This window comes from Oncorhynchus kisutch, linkage group LG15 (assembly GCF_002021735.2).
Source record: "Oncorhynchus kisutch isolate 150728-3 linkage group LG15, Okis_V2, whole genome shotgun sequence".
NCBI lineage: Eukaryota > Metazoa > Chordata > Actinopteri > Salmoniformes > Salmonidae > Oncorhynchus > Oncorhynchus kisutch.
Genome location: NC_034188.2, coordinates 81,836,149 through 81,859,974, shown reverse-complemented (window position 1 = coordinate 81,859,974; position 23,826 = coordinate 81,836,149). Strand labels below are relative to the sequence as shown.

The following is a 23,826-nucleotide window of genomic DNA, read 5'->3' as shown; positions in this document are numbered from 1 at the left end:
GTGTTGGGTCTCTATGTCTGTACATAGTGTGAAATGTGGTTTCCCTAAAGTTATTACACCCTAAACCTGAATCTGAAATTACCTTTAGGATCTTTCTTACCCCCTATTACTTTGGGGTTATAATCTCCCTCTTTCAAAATCCCCCGGTGTACATGCACCGAACATCCACAGGCTGGAGCCACCTGGAAGCTCTGTGCATGTACATATAAAGACAACTAAATAGGAAACTCAACAGTGTGTTGGGCCGAGAAACATGATTTAGACGGCTGTTTTATTGTTGTTGAAAGCTTGAAATGTACACAATGCGAAGGGACCTTGTTTCTAACACCCCATGCAGACACACACACACACACACACACACACACACACAATCCCTCTCCCAGCCATTCCTGCTTCATAGACAAAGGCCAATAAAATAGGGGGTGTGGGGCCATTATCTTTCAAATGTTCAAACACAGACCCCCCCAGTTCAACCAGGTCCCTACACATCAATCATCATGAGAACTTCAAAGGAATAGATACAATATATGCATGGGTGTTAGTGTTACCCCAGGTGGGTGTTAGTGTTACCCCAGGTGTGTGTTAGTGTTACCCCAGGTGTGTGTTAGTGTTACCCCAGGTGTGTGTTAGTGTTACCCCAGGTGTGTGTTAGTGTTACCCCAGGTGTGTGTTAGTGTTACCCCAGGTGTGTGTGTTAGTGTTAGTCCAGGTGTGTATTAGTGTTACCCCAGGTGTGTGTTAGTGTTACCCCAGGTGGGTGTTAGTGTTACCCCAGGTGTGTGTATTAGTGTTACCCCAGGTGTGTATTAGTGTTACCCCAGGTGTGTGTTAGTGTTACCCCAGGTGTTTATTAGTGTTACCCCAGGTGTGTCTTAGTGTTACGCCAGGTGTGTGTTAGTGTTACCCCAGGTGTGTGTTAGTGTTACCCCAGGTGTGTGTTAGTGTTACCCCAGGTGTGTGTTAGTGTTACCCCAGGTGTGTGTGTGTTAGTGTTAGTCCAGGTGTGTATTAGTGTTACCCCATGTGTGTGTTAGTGTTACCCCAGGTGTGTATTAGTGTTACCCCAGGTGTGTGTTAGTGTTACCCCAGGTGTCTGTTAGTGTTACCCCAGGTGTGTGTTAGTGTTACCCCAGGTGTGTGTTAGTGTTACCGCAGGTGTGTGTTAGTGTTACCCCAGGTGTGTGTTAGTGTTACCCCAGGTGTGTGTTAGTGTTACCCCAGGTGTGTGTTAGTGTTACCCCAGGTGTGTGTTAGTGTTACCCCAGGTGTGTGTTAGTGTTACCCCAGGTGTCTGTTAGTGTTACCCCAGGTGTGTGTTAGTGTTACCCCAGGTGTGTGTTAGTGTTACCCCAGGTGTGTGTTAGTGTTACCCCAGGTGTCTGTTAGTGTTACCCCAGGCCTGACATTCAAAAATAGAGAAAATCAGAAAGGGGGCAAATACCTTTTCATGGCACTGTGTGTGATAAATATATATATATATATATTAATTTCCTGCTCATTGTACAGGTGTCACAACTTTCTCATCAAGGTTGTGTTTTGTGCTATATACACACTCCGGAGTCCGACATTGCTCATCCTAATATTTGTATATTTCTTCATTCCATTACTTTACTTTTAGATGTGTGTATTGTATTGCTACAATCTAGGAATCTAGGAATACAAGCATTTCGCTACACCCGCAATAACATCTGCTAAATATGTGTATGCGACCGATAACGTTTGATTTGATTTATTATAAACTAGCTCACCCTGTGTGTTTGGTTCCCAGGGTGACTTCTGCTCGACACAAAATACCCGCGACTTCATGCATCTGTGGAGTGGAAAATACCATTCCAAGTGAGATGCAAGGGGCGTGCACGAGTCACACACATACACAGCTATGTTCCCTTGTTTCTCTTCTCCCACGAGCCCGCACTGCACACTCACACTGTTGCCTCCCAAGGAATATCATACAAAGTTTCAGAGCCATAAAGTGATCATGCTGGAAGAATAGATCCGCCTGACATCGCTTTGATTTGGAGCGCGAGCGCCGTAAACGCTTCTGACTGAGCGAGACGCGTCACATCTACCGAGAGCAGGAGTCAGGGTGGGTTTATTTCTCTCTCTCCCCCTCCTCTCGCTCTATTTCAAATCAATTCAAGTGGATTTATTGGCATGGGGGAACATATGTTTACATTGCCAAAGCAAGTGAAGCAGATAATAAACAGATGTGAAATAAACAATCAGAAATGAACAAAAGTTCCAAAGTAACAGAGACTTTTCAAATATCACTATGTCCATCTATATACAGTGTTGCAATTATGTGCAACTAGTTAAAGTACAAAAGGGAAAATAAAGAAAGAAATATGGGTTGTATTTCCAATGCTGTTTGTTCTCTCTCTAGCCCAGGGTTCCCCAACTGGCAGCCCAAATGTCATTTTATTTGTCCCCCATGTTTTATGAGCAAAAAACAAATATATATATATATATATTATTATTATTATTTTTGCATTTTCATTGGACAAAAACCGCCAGGAAATCAGCTCCAGGTGATTTTAATTTGTGTAACCTGTTCCCAAGTGTTCCCACGCATAACAGAGAGACACGTGATCATATACAAATGTAAGCAAGGTTTGAAATGATTATGTTTTAGTCAAATATTATCTCTGTTTGGGATTCATGTGGTCTATCTGCAGTCTACAAATGATTTGTAATGATGTTATGGCCCCCGACCATCCACTCAAGAAAATAATCTTCCTGCATCTGAATCTAGTCCCTGCTCGAGCCTGTTTCTGGGTGGGTGAGTGAGTGACAGCTACAGTTGAAGGGAAGTTTACATACATAAACTTAGGTTGGAGTCAATAAAACTCGTTTCTCAACCGCTCTACAAATTTGTTGTTAACAAACTATAGTTTTGACAAGTCGGTTAGGACATCTACTTTGTGCATGACACAAGTAATTTTTCAAACAGTTGTTTACAGACCGATTATTTCACTTATAACTCACTGTATCACAATTCCTGTGGGTCAGAAGTTTACATACACTAAGTTGACTGTGCATTTAAACAGCTTGGAAAATTCCCCAAAATGATGTCATGGCTTTAGAAGCTTCTGATAGGCTAATTGACATCATTTGAGTCAATTTGAGGTGTTCCTGCGGATGTATTTCAAGGCCTACCTTCAAACTCAGTGCCTCTTTGCTTGACATCATGGGAAAATCAAAAGAAATCAGCCAATTGTAGACCTCCACAGGTCTGGTTCATCCTTGGGAGCAATTTCCAAATGCCTGAAGGTACCACGTTCATCTGTACAAACAAAAGTACTCAAGTATAAACACCATGGGACCACGCTGCCGTCATACCGCTCAGGAAGGAGACACGTTCTGTCTCCTAGAGATGAACGTACTTTGGTGTGAAAAGTACAAATCAATCCCAGAACAACAGCAAAGGACCTTGTGAAGATGCTGGAGGAAACAGGTACAAAAGTATCTATATCCACAGTAAAACGAGTCCTATAGTGACATAACCTGAAAGGCCGCTCTGCAAGGAAGAAGCCACTGCTCCAAAACCGCCATAAAAAGGCCAGACAGTGTTTTGCAACTGCACATGGGGACAAAGTTCATACTTTTTGGAGAAATGTCCTCTGGTCTGATGAAACAAAAATATAACTGTTTGGCCATAATTACCATCGTTATGTTTGGAGGAAAAAGGGGGAGGCTTGCAAGCCGAAGAACACCATCCCAACCGTGAAGCACAGGGCTGGCAGCATCATGTTGTGGGGGTGCTTTTCTCCAGGAGGGACTGGTGCACTTCACAAAATAGATGGCATCATGAGGCAGGAAACTGATGTGGATATATTGAAGCAACATCTCAAGACATCAGTCAGGAAGTTAAAGCTTGGTCGCAAGTGGGTCTTCCAAATGGACAATGACCCCAAGCATACTTCCAAAGTTGTGGAAAAATGGCTTACAAACAACAAAGTCAAGTTATTAGAGTGGCCATCACACATCCCTGACCTCAATCCTATAGAAAATGTGTGGGCAGAACTGAAAAAGCGTTTGCGAGCAAGGAGGCCTACAAACTTGATTCTGTTACACCAGCTCTGTCAGGAGGAATGGGCCAAAATTCATCCAACTTATTGTGGGAAGCTTGTGGAAGGCTACCCGAAATGTTTGACCGAATTTAAACTATTTAAAGGCAATGCTACCAAATACGATTTGAGTGTATTGTAAACTTCTGACCCGCTGGGAATGTGATGAAAGAAGTGGTGATCCTAACTGACCTAAAACAGAGCATTTTTTACTCGGATTAAAAGTCAGGAATTGTGAAAAACTGAGTTTAAATGTATTTGGCTAAGGTGTATGTAAACTTCCGACTTCTACTGTATGTGCTCTCGTGGGTCATTGACAGTTGAGGGTAAAATAAGATGCTTTTTGTTGGTAGGTCAAAAACCATCTCTGTTGTTGGCCTTATTGGAAGACATACAACCCGTTGTTTAGGCTATCCCCAAGTAGTGCATCTGGCTACCTTGAGGTTGATTTGGCCAGTCTGTCTCTATTCTGTTAAGGAACAGTAAACTTATTCTATTGAACATTTTTCTACAGGCTAAAGTCTCTTAGCCGCATAGTCTCCATCCTATTTTTAAAGCTGAAGGTTTTGAGAGTTTGTGTAAAATTGTGTCCCTTGTGTTTGGATAGCCGGCAGTGCGCAAAGCCTCGATAGGGAAATGTCCTCCAGAAGGGACCTTTCAGAGTACAATTTGGTGGTTCGATAGGACAGTGTTCTTCAGAATGGACCTTTCAGAGTACAATTTGGTGGTTCGATAGGGAAATGTCCTCCAGAATGGACCTTTCAGAGTACAATTTGGTGGTTCGATAGGGAAATGTCCTCCAGAAGGGACCTTTCAGAGTACAATTTGGTGGTTTGATAGGACAGTGTTCTTCAGAATGGACCTTTCAGAGTACAATTTGGTGGTTCGATAGGGAAATGTCCTCCAGAATGGACCTTTCAGAGTACAATTTGGTGGTTCGATAGGGAAATGTCCTCCAGAATGGACCTTTCAGAGTACCATTCGGTCGTTGGATAGGGATGTGTTCTCCTCTCGTCTTCGGTCAAGTTTACTAGACCATTTAACATATACAGCTGCAGACTGTGAATGTGCAGTCTTGTAGTTTTCTTAACCATTTAATGCGTGGGCACTGCATCCTCACCTCCTCTGGTCTGTATTTAAATTGCCAACCATTTCAACATGTAGGTACAACTCCATGCTCTCTGGTCTATAGTGTAGTAGCCATTTCAACATGTAGCTACAACTCCATGCTCTCTGGTCTATAGAGTAGTAGCCATTTCAAGCGTGGGGACTCCCATCCCTGCGATTTCTTGACTAAATGTACATTTTGTCACAAGTGCTATTCAAGCACTCGGGGGGGGGGGGGGGGGGGGGGGGGCGTTCCCTCCTTTTGTTGTAATGTCTGTGCTCACATGGGCGTGGCCACTGACTTGGTTAAGACTTCATATGAAAAACAATTCTCTCATTTAGAAGGCTAACATCACATCTTCTCACAAATAGTTTCATATTTAATCATATCAGTTCCCCAACATTTAGATGTGAATCTGATCACTGAGAATTGTACACATTCAGATATACAGTTATGTTGTTCTACTGCCCTTAGTTACATTGCAAATCTTTAACAAATTCAACAGGATTGTTCTTTAAGTGCCTATGGACCATTCCAACTGGTTGGAATATTGTTTCATTATTAAACCGTTTTTTGCTAAGGTTTGGCCAAGTCTATCTGTGTGTTCCACAGTCACACATTTCCACTCTCAATATTTCAGTTTTTACAACCGGTCATAAAACGAATTGGAAGAAAAGAGGAAAATCTGGTTTCTATAATTCATGCAAGTCATGACAGGAGCAATAGGTAACGATGCCCAGAGGGTCCCTGGTAAGAGCATAGGTTGGGGCAAGGAGAGGGACGGAAGCAATACAGTTACATTGTTGCCGTACCCGGATCACTCAGTTGGGCTCTGCCAGGCTGCTGGATTTGCTGTGGACAAGGAGGAGGTCAAAGGGGGGTGAGTGTAACCTGTGTGAAATGCCTAGCTAGTTAGCGGTGTGCGCTAGACTAGTAGGGTTTCAATTGGTGATGTCACTCGCTCTGAGACCTTGAAGTAGTTGTTTTGAGAGTTTGTGTAAAAGCCTAGATTGGGGCAAGGAGAGGGACGGAAGCAGTACTGGTACACAGGGGGTGTCACTGGACTTAGAATAATACCACTTTCTGCCACACCTGACTATAACTGTAGTAGGCATGTCATCTCCACCTGCTGTATGTTGAGCACAGGAGCCAAATACACACACACACACACACACACACACACACACACACACACACACACACACACACACACACACACACACACACACACACACACACACACACACACACACACACACACACACACAGAGAGTGAAGGAGACACAGACTACCACACACACAGAGAGTGAAGGAGACACAGACTACCACACACACAGAGAGTGAAGGAGACACAGACTACCACACAGCAACCCAGAGAGTTAGAGACAGAACACAAACTCTCCTCTCCTGTGCTCTCTTCCTCTCGTGTGTGAGTTGGCTACATGCATGTTGTTGACGTTGCTCTGGATGCTGGTGGAAGTCTTATATCTTGATGTGTGTGTGATAGACTCAGGATGGCTCTGGATGTTGGTGGCCTGGTGGCAGTGGTGATCTTCTATGTCCTGATCCTGGCCATAGGGATCTGGGCCTCCAGGAAGTCCAAGAAGGAGGAGGAGAAATGTGTGGGCAGCAAGAGTGAGGTCAACATGATAGGAGGACGCAATATCAACGTTTTGGTGGGGGTTTTCACTATGACAGGTGAGTCCTCTCTCTCTCTCTGTGTGTGTGTGTGTGTGTGTGTGTGTGTGTGTGTGTGTGTGTGTGTGTGTGTGTGTGTGTGTGTGTGTGTGTGTGTGTGTGTGTGTGTGTGTGTGTGTGTGTGTGTGTGTGTGTGTGTGTGTGTGTACTTCAGCCTGGAGATGTCGGGGAAGATGTAACAGATGTAATACCTTAGAGTAAACAGTATGTGATTGAGACCACACTAAATAGCATATAGCCTATGGATCATGTGATTGAGACCACACTAAATAGTTTGGATCCTATGGATCATGTGATTGAGACCACACTAAATAGTTTGGATCCTATGGATCATGTGATTGAGACCACACTAAATAGCATAAAGCCTATGGATCATGTGATTGAGACCACACTAAATAGTTTGGATCCTATGGATCATGTGATTGAGACCACACTAAATAGCATATAGCCTATGGATCATGTGATTGAGACCACACTAAATAGCCTATAGCCTATGGATCATGTGATTGAGACCACACTAAATAGCATATAGCCTATGGATCATGTGATTGAGACCACACTAAATAGCCTATAGCCTATGGATCATGTGATTGAGACCACACTAAATAGCATATAGCCTATGGATCATGTGATTGAGACCACACGAAATAGCCTATAGCCTATGGATCATGTGATTGAGACCACACTAAATAGCCTATAGCCTATGGATCATGTGACTCAGACCACACTAAATAGCCTATAGCCTATGGATCATGTGACTCAGACCACACTAAATAGCCTATAGGCCACTTGATATTGCGCAGAGAATCAGGGATGAGGGGTGGCATCGGGCACACATCGATATATAGCCTAATAAGCAACTCATTCTAAAACACTGAGAAATATTGAAATTCCATCAATTACAAATGACTAGATTTTAAAAAATAATACTAAACCATCCCGTTGACTGAAATTGAAAAAGCCCCTCCCCTATTTTCCCCCAGGTCCCCATTCTGTACATTTAGATCCATCCCTAACACAGGTACACAGATACACAGGTACCCAGATACACAGGTACCCAGATACACAGGTACCCAGATACACAGGTACCCAGATACACAGATACACAGGTACCCGGATACACAGGTACCCGGATACACAGGTACCCGGATACACAGGTACCCAGGTACACATGTACACAGATACACAGGTAACCAGGTACACAGGTGCACAGATACACGGGTACACAGATACACAGGTACCCAGATACACAGGTACCCAGATACACAGATACACAGGTACCCAGATACACAGGTACACAGGTCCTTCAGTATCCCTGCACATTGTACATATACAGTTAGATCCATAAATATTTGGACATTGATCAAGTTATAATTTCTACCACAGCATATTGGAGTTGAAATTAAAGAATGTTTATGAGCTGAAAGTGCAGACTTTCAGCTTTAATTTGAGGGTATTTACATTCAAATGGGGTAAACGTGTAGGAATTACAACCCTTTTTAAAATGTGATCCCTCCCTTTTTAAGGGACCAAAAGTAATTGGACAATTGGCTGCTCAGCTGTTCCATGGCCAGGTGTGTGTTATTCCCTCATTAGTTCATTTACAAGTAAGCAGAGAAAAGGTCTAGCGTTGATTTCAAGTGTGGCATTTGCATTTGGAATCTGTTGCTGTTAACCCTCAATATGAAGTCCAAAGAGCTGTCACTGCCAGTGAATCAAGCCATCATTAGGCTGACAAATCAAAACAAACCCATCAGAGAGATAATAAAAAACACTAGGTGTGGTCTAATCAACTATTTGGTACATTCTTAAAAAGAAAGAACGCAGCGGTGAGCTCAGGAACACCAAAAGGCCCAGAAGAGCATGGAAAACAACTGTGGTAAATGACAGAATCATTCTATCCCTGGTGAAGATAAACCTCTTCACAACAGTTGACCAGATGAAGAACACCCTCCAGGAGGGAGGCGTATATGTGTCAGTCAACCATCAAGAGAAGACTTCACCAGAGTAAATACAGAGGGTTTATCACTAGATGTAAACCATTGGTAAACCTCAAAAACAGGAAGACCAGGTTAGAGTTGGCCAAAAACATGTAAAAAAGCCTGTACAGTTCTGGAACATCCTATGGACAGATGAGACAAAGACCAACTTGTACCAGAATGATGGGAAGAGAAGAGTATGGAGAAGGGAAGGTACTGCTCATGATCTGAAGCATACCACCTCATCTGTGAAGCATGGTGGAGGTGGTGTTATGGTGTGGGCATGTATGGCTGTCAATGGAACTGGTTCCTTGTATTTATTGATGATGTGACTGCTGACAAAAGCAGCAGGATGAATTATGTGTTTAGGGCTATATTATCTGCTCAGATTCAGCCAAATGCTGAAACATTTATTGGACAGTGCTTCACCGTGCAGTTGGACAATGACCCGAAGTACACTGCGAAAGCAACTCCAATACTTTTTTGAGGCAAAGAAGTGGAATGTTCTGCAATGGCCAAGTCAATCACCTGATCTGAATCCAATTGAGCTTCCATTTCACTTGCTGAAGGCAAAACACCCAATGAACAAGCAGGAACTGAAGACAGCTGCAGTAATGGCCTGGCAGAGCATCACCAGGGAAGAAACCCAGCATCTGGTGATGTCTATGGGTTCCAGACTTCAGGCAGTCATTGACCGTAAAGGATTTGCAACCAAGTCTTAAAACTCACAATTGAATTTATGATTATGTTAGTTTGTCCAATTACTTTTGAGCCCCTAAAATGTGGCTCTAACCAACAGTGCAAAAAAGGAATTATGTGAACAATAGGTAAGTAAAGAAACAAAAACAACAGTAAAAAGACAGTAAATAAATAACAGTAGTGAGGCCATATACAGTAGCGAGGCTATATACAGTAGCGAGGCCATATACAGTAGTGAGGCCATATACAGTAGAGAGGCTATATACAGTAGAGAGGCTATATACAGTAGAGGCTATATACAGTAGAGAGGCTATATACAGTAGAGGCTATATACAGTAGAGGCTATATACAGTAGAGAGGCTATATACAGTAGAGAGGCTATATACAGTAGAGAGGCTATATACAGTAGTGAGGCTATATACAGTAGAGAGGCTATATACAGTAGTGAGGCTATATACAGTAGAGAGGCTATATACAGTAGAGAGGCTATATACAGTAGTGAGGCTATATACAGTAGTGAGGCTATATACAGTAGAGAGGCTATATACAGTAGTGAGGCTATATACAGTAGAGAGGCTATATACAGTAGAGAGGCTATATACAGTAGTGAGGCTATATACAGTAGTGAGGCTATATACAGTAGTGAGGCTATATACAGTAGAGAGGCTATATACAGTAGAGAGGCTATATACAGTAGAGAGGCTATATACAGTAGTGAGGCTATATACAGTAGAGAGGCTATATACAGTAGTGAGGCTATATACAGTAGAGAGGCTATATACAGTAGTGAGGCTATATACAGTAGTGAGGCTATATACAGTAGAGAGGCTATATACAGTAGAGAGGCTATATACAGTAGTGAGGCTATATACAGTAGAGAGGCTATATACAGTAGAGAGGCTATATACAGTAGAGAGGCTATATACAGTAGTGAGGCTATATACAGTAGTGAGGCTATATACAGTAGAGAGGCTATATACAGTAGAGAGGCTATATACAGTAGAGAGGCTATATACAGTAGTGAGGCTATATACAGTAGTGAGGCTATATACAGTAGAGAGGCTATATACAGTAGAGAGGCTATATACAGTAGTGAGGCTATATACAGTAGAGAGGCTATATACAGTAGAGAGGCTATATACAGTAGAGAGGCTATATACAGTAGTGAGGCTATATACAGTAGAGAGGCTATATACAGTAGTGAGGCTATATACAGTAGTGAGGCTATATACAGTAGAGAGGCTATATACAGTAGAAAGGCTATATACAGTAGTGAGGCTATATACAGTAGAGAGGCTATATACAGTAGTGAGGCTATATACAGTAGAGAGGCTATATACAGTAGAGAGGCTATATACAGTAGTGAGACTATATACAGTAGAGAGGCTATATACAGTAGAGAGGCTATATACAGTAGAGAGGCTATATACAGTAGTGAGGCTATATACAGTAGTGAGGCTATATACAGTAGAGAGGCTATATACAGTAGTGAGGCTATATACAGTAGAGGGGCTATATACAGTAGAGAGGCTATATACAGTAGAGAGGCTATATACAGTAGAGGGGCTATATACAGTAGAGAGGCTATATACAGTAGTGAGGCTATATACAGTAGAGAGGCTATATACAGTAGAGGGGCTATATACAGTAGAGAGGCTATATACAGTAGAGGGGCTATAACAGTAGAGAGGCTATATACAGTAGAGGGGCTATAACAGTAGAGAGGCTATATACAGTAGAGAGACTACATACAGTAGAGAGGCTATATACAGTAGAGGGGCTATAACAGTAGAGAGGCTATATACAGTAGAGGGGCTATAACAGTAGGGAGGCTATATACAGTAGAGAGACTACATACAGTAGAGGGGCTATAACAGTAGAGAGGCTATATACAGTAGAGGGGCTATAACAGTAGAGAGGCTATATACAGTAGAGAGGCTATATACAGTAGAGGGGCTATATACAGTAGAGAGGCTATATACAGTAGAGGGGCTATAACAGTAGAGAGGCTATATACAGTAGAGGGGCTATAACAGTAGAGAGGCTATATACAGTAGAGAGACTACATACAGTAGAGAGGCTATATACAGTAGAGAGTCTACATACAGTAGAGAGGCTATATACAGTAGAGAGACTACATACAGTAGCGAGGCTATATACAGTAGAGGGGCTATATACAGTAGCAAGGCTACATACAGTAGAGAGGCTATATACAGTAGAGGGGCTATATACAGTAGAGGCTATATACAGTAGAGGGGCTATAACAGTAGAGAGGCTATATACAGTAGAGGGGCTATAACAGTAGAGAGGCTATATACAGTAGAGAGGCTATATACAGTAGAGAGGCTACATACAGTAGCGAGGCTATATACAGTAGCGAGGCTATATACAGTAGCGAGGCTATATACAGTAGCGAGGCTATATACAGTAGAGGGGCTATATACAGTAGAGAGGCTACATACAGTAGCGAGGCTACATACAGTAGCGAGGCTATATACAGTAGCGAGGCTATATACAGTAGAGAGGCTATATACAGTAGCGAGGCTATGTACAGTAGCGAGGCTATATACAGTAGCGAGGCTATATACAGTAGCGAGGCTATATACAGTAGAGAGGCTATATACAGTAGAGAGGCTATATACAGTAGAGAGGCTATATACAGTAGAGAGGCTACATACAGTAGCGAGGCTACATACAGTAGCGAGGCTATATACAGTAGCGAGGCTATATACAGTAGCGAGGCTATATACAGTAGAGGGGCTATATACAGTAGCGAGGCTACATACAGTAGCGAGGCTATATACAGTAGCGAGGCAATATACAGTAGCGAGGCTATATACAGTAGAGAGGCTATATACAGTAGCGAGGCTATATACAGTAGCGAGGCTATGTACAGTAGCGAGGCTATATACAGTAGCGAGGCTATATACAGTAGCGAGGCTATATACAGTAGAGAGGCTATATACAGTAGAGAGGCTATACACAGTAGAGAGGCTATATACAGTAGAGAGGCTATATACAGTAGTGAGGCTATATACAGTAGAGAGGCTATATAAAGTAGTGAGGCTATATACAGTAGAGAGGCTATATACAGTAGAGGGGCTATATACAGTAGAGAGGCTATATACAGTAGTGAGGCTATATACAGTAGAGAGGCTATATACAGTAGAGGGGCTATATACAGTAGTGAGGCTATATACAGTAGAGAGGCTATACACAGTAGAGAGACTACATACAGACACTGGTTAGTCGGGCTGATTGAGGTAGTATGTACATGTAGATATGGTTAAAGTGACTATGCATATATGATGAACAGAGAGTAGCAGCAGCGTAAAAGAGGGGCTGGTGGGTGGCGGGACACAATGCAGATAGCCTGGTTAGCCAATGTGCGGGAGCACTGGTTGGTCGGGCCAATTGAGGTAGTATGTAAATGAATGTAGAGTTAAACTGACATTGCATATATGATAAACAGAGAGTAGCAGCAGCGTAAAAGAGGGGTTGGGGAGGCACACAATGCAAATAGTCTGGGTAGCCATTTGCTTACCTGTTCAGGAGTCTTATGGCTTGGGGGAAAAACTGTTGAGAAGCCTTTTTGTCCGAGACTTGGCACTCCGGTACCGCTTGCCATGCGGTAGCAGAGAGAATAGTCTATGACTGGGGTGGCTGGGGTCTTTGACAATTTTTAGGGCCTTCTTCTGACACCGCCTGGTGTAGAGGTCCTTGATGGCAGGCAGCTTAGCCCCAGTGATGTACTGGGCCGTACACACTGCCCTCTGTAGTGCCTTGTGGTCAGAGGCCAAGCAATTGCCATACCAGGTAGTGATGCAACCAGTCAGGATGCTCTCGATGTTGCAGCTGTAGAACCTGTTGAGGATCTAAGGACCCATGTCAAATCTTTTTAGTTTCCTGAGGGGGAATAGGCTTTGTCGTGCCCTCTTCACAACTGTCTTGGTGTGTTCGGACCATGTTAGTTTGTTGGTGATGTAGACACCAAGGAACTTGAAGCTCTCAACCTGCTCCACTACAGCCCCGTCGATGAGAATGGGGGCGTGCTCGGCCCTCCTTTTCCTGTAGTCCACATTCATCTCCTTAGTCTTGGTTACGTTGAGGGAGAGGTTGTTATTCTGGCACCACCTAGCCAGGTCTCTCACCTCCTCCCTATAGGCTGTCTCGTTGTTGTCGGTGATCAGGCCTACCACTGTTGTGTCGTCTGCAAACTTAATGATGGTGTTGGAGTTGTGCCTGGCCATGCAGTTGTTGGTGAACAGAGAGTACAGAAAGGGACTGAGCACGCACCCCTGGGGGGCTCCAGTGTTGAGGATCAGCGTGGCAGATGTGTTTCTACCTACACTCACCACCTGGGGGCGGCCCGTCAGGAAGTCCAGTATCCAGTTGCAGAGGGAGGTGTTTAGTCCCAGGATCCTTAGCTTAGTGATGAGCTTTGAGGGTACTATGGTGTTGAATGCTGAGCTGTAGTCAATGAATAGCATTCTCACATAGGTGTTCCTTTTGTCCAGGTGGGAAAGGGCAGTTGTTGAAGGAATTTAATTCCTCTGTTTTAATTCCCAATCAAAATTAAACACTCTGTCAATGCATAAGGGTTTGTAAGACCCTTATTTTATTAGAATGGACAGAGCCCCGGTCTTAAAAGTCAAGTAACAGCCTTTATCAAGAGAGTACTGAGTTCATACACATTTTACCACAGGTTATAAACTGAAAATGACGTCCGCGTTTTCTAAATGTTCCATCTCTTCTTGACACTGGTAGAAAGGCCCTATAGTTCTCAAGCCGTCCCTCCTCGCCTAGAGCCAAGGTCAGTCAGTGTAGATAAGCATTCTAGACAGTCTGGAGATAGTCCGTCCCTACCATCTGGAGATAGTTCATTCATTTGTACAAAGGAACAGACCGTCATTGTACTAAACTCCCGACTACATTCACTACATTATATTCAATACTGGGAGCAAGAGAGAAAATTCATACATGTACAGTAACATAACAGCATTTGGACTAGTCAGTCCTGATTGAAATGTATACATAATTAGTCATCATTGATAGAAATTCCCTTAACAGCAGTGTGGAGTGCAATAGAGACTGCATCATCTGTGGATCTGTTTGGGCGGTATGCAAATTGGAGTGGGTCTAGGGTTTCTGGGATAATGGTGTTGATGTGAGCCATGACCAGACTTTCAAAGCACTTTATGGCTACAGAGGTGAGTGCTACGGGTCTGTAGTCATTTAGGCAGGTTGCCTTCGTGTTCTTGGGCACAGGGACTATGGTCGTCTGCTTGAAACATGTTGATATTGCAGACTCAATCAGGGACATGTTGAAAATGTCAGTTAGCGATGTACACATCCATCTTATTACTTAGGCTTACATACTTGATGATGCTGACTTGATTATCGCCTTAGGGAAGTGTTATTTGGCATCACGTATACACAGAAAGATGTGGGATTTCATTACTGTATCTTTTATCAGTTTTCTGTTTCTGTGTCCAACAGCAGGGCTATTTTTTGCTAAGCCAATGAGATCACAGCGCTACGTGACGATGATGGACCCGTTTCAGCTTCGCTATGGAAACTCGATCACCGTCGCGTTGCTGCTTCCCGCACTGATTAGTGACGTGCTCTGGGTGGCCTGCATCCTCGCTGCCCTGGGTCAGTAACCCCTGACCTCTGACCCTAACACTCAAAACTAATGGTTGGCTATTGATTAACTCTGCATCCAAACAATGTATTTGAAATATGTGTGTGTGTGCGTGCGTGTGTTGCAGGAGGGACGATGAGTGTGATTCTGGGCTTGTCCTCGTACTATTCCATTGCTCTGTCTGCAGCAGTAGCCATCACCTACACACTGTTGGGAGGGCTCTACTCTGTGGCCTACACAGACGTCATCCAACTCTTCTTCATGTTCATCGCTCTGGTGAGAGAAACAGAGAGGTTTTTCCACTTCTCAGTCAAAGCACAGCGTAGATTAGATGTATGAATTACATCAGTTCTGGGTTATATTAGGTTGATTCTGCAGTATAATGTAAAGCCCAGTGTAAAGTGCAATATGAATAGTGTGGTTTTGTTTTTCAGTGGCTCTGCGTTCCCTTTCTGGTTCTCAACCCAGCATCCTCGGAGATCACACTCGCAGCCTTTTTCAACCAATCACAGCAGGTGCCCTTGATGGGCGAACTGAAGTTGGAACATGCTGGGAAATGGATAGATGATCTGCTTTTATTGGTTAGATTTTAGTTGTGTTTGTGTGTGTGTGTGTGTGTGTGTGTGTGTTGATTCAGTGTGGAGGGAAAAACCAGTACATGAGGATTTTAGGTAGAGTTTAGGGGTAAGTAGTTAGGGTAAGTGTAGGGTTTGTTTTGGTAGAAATTGGTTGTGAGGATTAAACTGCATTTCTGAAATGGTTTAGTTCTAATTTTTCACACCACCATTTTGTCTGGAACCTCCACTAGGGGTGCTCATGAGTAAAAGAGGGTCCTGAAAGATGGCCTCAAATGTGCACAGGAGCAAAATAAATTGTTTCATGATATATTATGTATGTTATGAACCATACATTTTAAATTTGAGTCCGAACATGAGGTAAAGAATTTACAACCAAAGTCCTGGACTGTCTTTAAAATGTCAACTATAGACGACACAGGGTTGTTGGCACCTTAACTGGTGAGGACAGGCTCGTGGTAATGGCTGGATTAGAATAAGTGGAATGGGATCAAATAAATCAAACAGATGGTTTCTATGTGTTTGATACCATTCACTCCGTTCCAGCCATTATTAGGAGCCACCCTCCCCTCACCAGCCTCCTGTTGTAGACAACAAAGTCTTCGAAAAGTCACCATCATATACAGTATCTCTACACTACATCATATCTCTACACTACATCATATCTCTACACTACACCATATATCTACACTACATCATATCTCTACACTACATCATATCTCTACACTACATCGTATATCTACACTACATCATATCTCTACACTACATCATATATCTACACTACATCATATCTCTACACTACATCATATATCTACACTACATCATATCTCTACAGTACATCATATCTCTACACTACATCATATATCTACACTACTCTATACTACATCACTACATCATATATCTACAGTACATCGTATATCTACAGTACATCATATATCTACAGTACATCGTATATCTACACTACATCATATATCTCTATACTACATCATATATCTACACTACATCATATCTCTATACTAAATCATATCTCTACACTACATCATATATCTACACTACATCATATCTCTACGCTACATCATATCTCCATACTACATCATATCTCCACACTACATCATATCTACACTACATCATATCTCTACAGTACATTGTATATCTACAGTACATCATATATCTACACTACATCGTATATCTACAGTACATCATATCTCTACTACATTGTATCTCTACACTACATCATATCTCTCTACACTACATCATATCTCTACACTACATCATATATCTACAGTACATCATATCTCTATACTACATCATATCTCTACAGTACATCATATATCACTTCATATCTCTACACTACATCGTATATCTACACTACATCATATCTCTACACTACATCATATCTCTACAGTACATCCTATCTCTACACTACATCATATCTCTACACTACATCGTATATCTACACTACACCATATCTCTACACTACATCATATCTCTATACTACATCATTTCTCCACACTACATCATATCTACACTACATCATATCTCTACAGTACATAGTATATCTACACTACATCATAACTACAGTACATCGTATATCTACAGTACATCATATATCTACAGTACATTATATCTCTACACTACATCATATCTCTACAGTACATCGTAAATCTACAGTACATCATATATCTACACTACATCATATCTCTACAGTACATCGTATATCTACAGTACATCATATATCTACAGTACATCATATATCACTACATATCTCTACATTACATCGTATATCTACACTACATCATATATCTACACTACATCATATCTCTACACTATATCATATCTCTACAGTACATCATATCTCTACACTACATCATATCTCTACACTATATCATATCTCTACAGTACATCATATCTCTACACTACATCATATCTCTACACTACATCGTATATCTACAGTACATCGTATCTCTACAGAACATCATATCTCTACACTACATCATATCTCTACACTACATCATATCTCTACACTACACCATATATCTACACTACTCTATACTACATCACTACATCATATATCTACAGTACATGGTATATCTACAGTACATCATATATCTACAGTACATCATATCTCTATACTACATCATATCTCTACAGTACATCATATATCACTACATATCTCTACAGTACTTCGTATCTCTACAGTACATCATATATCACTACATATCTCTACAGTACATCGTATATCTACACTACATCATATATCTCTATACTACATCATATCTCTACACTATATCATATATCTACACTACATCATATCTCTATACTAAATCATATCTCTACACTACATCGTATCTCTACACTACATCATATCTCTTCACTACGTCGTATATCTACACTACATCATATCTCTACACTACATCATATCTCTACACTACATCATATCTCTACAGTACATCGTACATCTACATTACATCATATCTCTACACTACATCATATACCTACACTACATCATATCTCTACGCTACATCATATCTCTACACTCCCTCATTTCTCCACACTACATCATTTCTCCACACTACATCATATCTCTACACTACATCATATCTACACTACATCATATCTCTACAGTACATCATATATCTACACTGCATCGTATATCTACAGTGCATCATATCTCTACAGTACATCATATCTCTACAGTACATCATATCTCTACTACATTGTATCTCTACACTACATCATATCTCTCTACACTACATCGTATCTCTACACTACATCATATCTACACTACATCATATCTACACTACATCCTATCTCTACAGTACATCGTATATCTACAGTACATCATATATCTACACTACATCATATCTACACTACATCGTATATCTACAGTACATCATATATCTACAGTACATCATATCTCTACACTACATCGTATATCTACAGTACATCATATCTCTACACTACATCATATATCTACACTACTCTATACTACATCACTACATCATATATCTACAGTACATCGTAAATCTACAGTACATCATATATCTACACTACATCATATCTCTACAGTACATTGTATATCTACAGTACATCATATATCTACAGTACATCATATCTCTACAGTACATCGTATCTCTACAGTACATCATATCTCTATACTACATCATATCTCTATACTACATCATATCTCTACAGTACATCGTATATCACTACATATCTCTACAGTACATCATATATCTACAGTACATCATATATCACTACATATCTCTACAGTACATCGTATTTCTACAGTACATCATATCTCTACACTACATTGTATCTCTACACTACATTATATATTTCTACAGTATGATGCATCACATGGCTGCTTTAAGACTAACGACCTCTATTTGTGGAGTGTGTAAGTATGTGGATGCTTGTGTGTGTGTTGTTTGTGCATCTCTGTGTGTTGCAGGCATTGGGAGGCCTGTCCTACCAGGCTCTGTATCAGCGTATCCTCTCTGCAGCATCGTCCACTCAGGCTCAGGTCACCTGCTTTGCTGCAGCCGGAATAGTCGTCATCATGGGAGTACCCTCGGTCATCATAGGAGCAGTGGCAGCCTCCACAGGTGCCCAGACAGACAGACAGTCAGTCAGTCAGCCAGTCAACCAGCCAGTCGGTCGGTCAGTCAACTAGGCAGTCGATCGGTCAACCAGGCAGTCGGTCAGTTGATCAATCAGTAAGTCAGTCAACCAGCCAGTCAACCAGTCAGTCCGTCATTTAGTCAACCAGCAAGTCGGTCAGTCAGTTGGCCGGTCAGTTGATATATCAGTCAACCAGTCAACCAGTCAGTCCTTAAGTCAGTTGGTTGGTCAGTCGGTCAGCCAGTCAGTCCGTCAGTCCATCAGTTACCCAGTCAGCTATCCAACCAGTCAGTCACTCCTCCCTGCCATCCCATTTTCAGACTGAACCATCTCTTTACCCCTTCCTCTCTCTCCCTTCTCTCCCCCTACAGACTGGAACCAGACAGGGTATGGCCTGCCCTCTCCGTTTGACCGTTGGGGAGGCAGGCAAGGTGCTGCCTCTGGCCCTGCACTACCTCACCCCTCCCTGGGTGTCTGTTGTGGGCATCGGGGCCGTGGCTGCAGCTGTCATGTCCTCCATGGACTCTGTCCTCCTCTCCTCCGCATCCATGTTCACTCACAACATCTACAAGCGCACTCTCAAGGCACAGGTGTGTGTGTGTGTGTGTGTGTGTGTGTGTGTGTGTGTGTGTGTGTGTGTGTGTGTGTGTGTGTGTGTGTGTGTGTGTGTGTGTGTGTACACACTCAGGGGTTTTCTATTAACTGAAAGTATGAATAATTTACTTGTGAAAATTGCTGTTATGTCATTCAAGAAAAGTATACACGTTACAGTGCCTTCAGAAAGTATTCAGACCCCTGGACTTTTTCCACATTTTGTTACGTTACAGCCTTATTCTAAAATGGATTAAATCGTTTTTTCCCCCTCATCAATCTACGCACAATACCCCATAATGACATCACAATACCCCATAATGACATCACAATACCCCATAATGATATCACAATACCCCATAATGACATCACAATACCCCATAATGACATCACAATACCCCATAATGATAAAGCAAAAACAGAAATATCTCATTTACATTAGTATTCAGACCCTTTTCTCAGTACTTAGTTGAAGCACCTTTGGCAGCGATTACAGCCTCGAGTCTTCTTGGGTATGACGCTACAAGCTTGTATTTGGGGGACACACCTGTATTTGGGGAGTTTCTTCCATTCTTCTCTGCAGATCCTCTCAAGTTCTGTCAGGTTGGATTTGGAGCATTACTGCACAGCTATTTTCAGGTCTCTCCAGGATTGTTCGTTCCGTTTCAAGTCTAGACTCTGGCTGGACCACTCAAGCACATTCAGAGACTTGTCCCGAAGCCACTCCTGCATTGTCTTGGCTGTGTGCTTAGGGTCGTTGTCCTGTTGGAAGTTGAACCTTTGCCCCAGTCTGAGTTCCTGAGTGCTCTGGAACAGGTTTTCATCAAGGATCTCTCTGTACTTAGCTCCCTTCATCTTTCCCTCGATCCTGACTAGTCTCCCGGTTTTTGCTGCTGAAAAACATACCCACAGCACAATGCTGCCACCACCATGCTTCACCGTAGGGATGGTGCCAAGTTTTCTCCAGACGTGACGCATAGCATTCAGGCCAAAGAGTTCAATCTTGCTTTCATCAGAGCAGATAATCTTGCTTCTTATGGTCTGAAAGCCCTTTAGGTGCCTTTTGGCAAACTCCAAGTGGGCTGTCATGTGCTTTTTACTGAGGATTGGCTTCCGTCTGGCCGCTCTACCATAAAGGCCTGATTGGTGGAGTGCTGCCAAGATGGTTGTCCTTCTGGAAGGTTCTCCCATCTCCACAGGAAGAGTCTTGTTAGTTCCAAGCTAGTTACAAACATCTTCCGTTTAAGAATTATAAGGCCACTGTGTTCTTGGGCAGCTTCAATGCTGCAGAAATGTTTTGGTACCCTTCCCCAGATCTGTGCCTTTGACACAATCCTGACACAATCCTCTAACGACAATTTCCTTCAACCTCATGACTTGGTTTTTGCTTTGACATGCACTGTCAACTGTGGGATGTTATATAGACAGGTGAGTGCTCTTCCAAATCATGTCAAATTAATTGAATTTACCACAGGTGGACTCCAATCAAGTTGTAGAACATCTCAAGAATGATCAATGGAAACAGGATGCACCTGAGCTCAATTTTGAGTCTCATAGCAAAGGGTCTGAAAATGTATGTAAATAAGGGATTTTATTTTTTATTTTGCAAAAACTTCTAGAAGCCTGTTTTTGCTTTGTCATTATGGGGTATTGTGTGGAGATTGATGAGGAAACAATATAATTTAATACATTTTCGAATAAATCTGTAACATAACAAAATGTGGAAAAATTAAATGGGTCTGAATACTTTCCGAATGCCCTGCATGTGACTCCCCCCCCCCCACCCTCTATCTATCCCCCCCCTCCCCTCTCTCTCTCTCTCTCTCAGGCGTCGGACAGGGAGTGTGTGTGGGTGATCCGTGTCAGTGTGTTGCTGGTGGGTCTGGCTGGTACAGGCCTGGCGTTTGCTGAGGACAGTGTGTTTGCCTTCTGGCTGATCAGTGGAGACCTCATCTACTGCGTGGTCTTCCCCCAGCTGATCTGTGTTCTTCACTGCCGCTGTGCTAATGGCTACGGTGCTACCGCTGGTTACCTTGTGGCAGTCACTCTGAGGCTGCTGAGTGGAGAGCCTCTCATCCGTCTTCCAACGGCCCTCCTGTTCCCTGGTTGGAGGGAGGAGGGAGGAGTCATCCGCCAGTACTTCCCCTTCAGGACTCTGGTGATGTTGTCGTCTCTTGTGTGTATCCCCCTAGCCTCCAGCCTGGCCACTCTGGCCTTCAGCCACCGCCTGCTGCCCCGCTCTTGGGACCTGCTGGCCGCACTGGGGGAGGAGGAGAGGGGAAAGGAGGGTGACGATGGGAAACCTGCTGTCACCGAAAATCTCCTGGCCATCTCCAGCACCAGCTGCTAGGAACAGAGGGAGGGAGGGGTACGCTGGGAGTCAAGCAGCAACTTCTCCCCCCTAAGGATGGGCAGGGGTGTTCGTGTGTTTCTTCACTGTCTAATCATGCCATGGGGTTGTTTAGTGACAGACATGTATCTAAAATAAATCTATCGCTTGACAGTTTCATATTAGAGAGACAAATAACCATGTTGTTATAGCAAAATGCTGTATATCCTCCTCACTCCGGCTAGGTTTTACACAGTTAAAAGTAATAAATAATAAATAAAAAAATTATAAAGAACTGTATAAATTATACAATTGATACATCAATATTACATTTTTAAAGTAATTAAATACAGTAATATGAGATCTGTTTGTAAAACATTTACTTTTGTAACATTTTTGTTTATTAACAGATGCTCTTATGCAGAGTGACTTGACAGTTAGTGCGTTCATCTTAAGCTAGCTAGGCGAGACAACCACATATCACTGTCAAATATACAGGGTACGAACATTCCATTCCAGCTAAACAATGGTTATATAGTGTTTCTGAGAATTCAAATATTTTACACACTTGAAGTTACCCATGATGAGCAATCTTTTCTCATGAAAAAGCACACATGAAAAATTGGTGGATATAACATTTTGGAATTAAACTCTTCAATAACACTGCTTAAGGAGGGAGAAGTAATTGCTTGGAGGGGCTAATGAGTACTGAATAACTGCTCTGTTATTGTGACTGTCTAAGTGATCATTGAGTATTTGGTATAGGGTCAAGGGTCATAGTTAGCTTTAATCTCTGGAAAGATTTTCAGTTGTATGTTTTCCTGCATCTTCATTGTGTAATCTCTCTCTGCCATGTATGTACAGGCTACTCTGTCTTGCTTCAGAGTAGCCTATAGTCAAAGTCCCACCATAGAAACGTGGAGGCAATTACTTTTTATAAAGACTTCCTCATTATGCTTTCTCCTGTACTATTGGTTTTCTTTCAACTTCATTGTCTAGCAGCCAAAGGCATTATCATATTATCAACCCGTGATAGTGTAGTTGTTGAGTCTTTAAATCCCCTCTCCTTTTACATTTCTAATGGATATTTCCATCTCTGTCCATGTAACCTCCCACATGTGCAGTCGGCATTTTAGAAACGTGTTTTGCCGCAAATTGCATTTCAGAACATATACAAGTAGGCCTACCGACGTGCGTACATTGCTGTGCCTAAAATTTGAGTAAATAATAGTTTACCACAATTTTAAGTTAAACATTCCTATCGGTTCAATCAGTCTTATTAATTGATACAGCCTATACCTCCACTACACTACTTTGATACAGTGGGGAAAACAAGTATTTGATACAAATCAAATCAAATGTATTTATATAGCCCTTCGTACATCAGCTGATATCTCAAAGTGCTGTACAGAAACCCAGCCTAAAACCCCAAACAGCAAGCAATGCAGGTGTAGAAGCACGATTATGCTGGTTTTCCTACTTACAACGCATGTAGAGGTCTGTCATTTTAAT

General features: G+C 42.3%; 1 pseudogene; it reads left to right on the top strand.

Annotated features, from left to right (window-relative positions):
- The first annotated feature begins 1,895 nt into the window (after window positions 1-1,895).
- LOC109883041 (high-affinity choline transporter 1-like) lies at window positions 1,896-23,270 on the top strand (annotated as a pseudogene).
- Window positions 23,271-23,826: the final 556 nt, after the last annotated feature.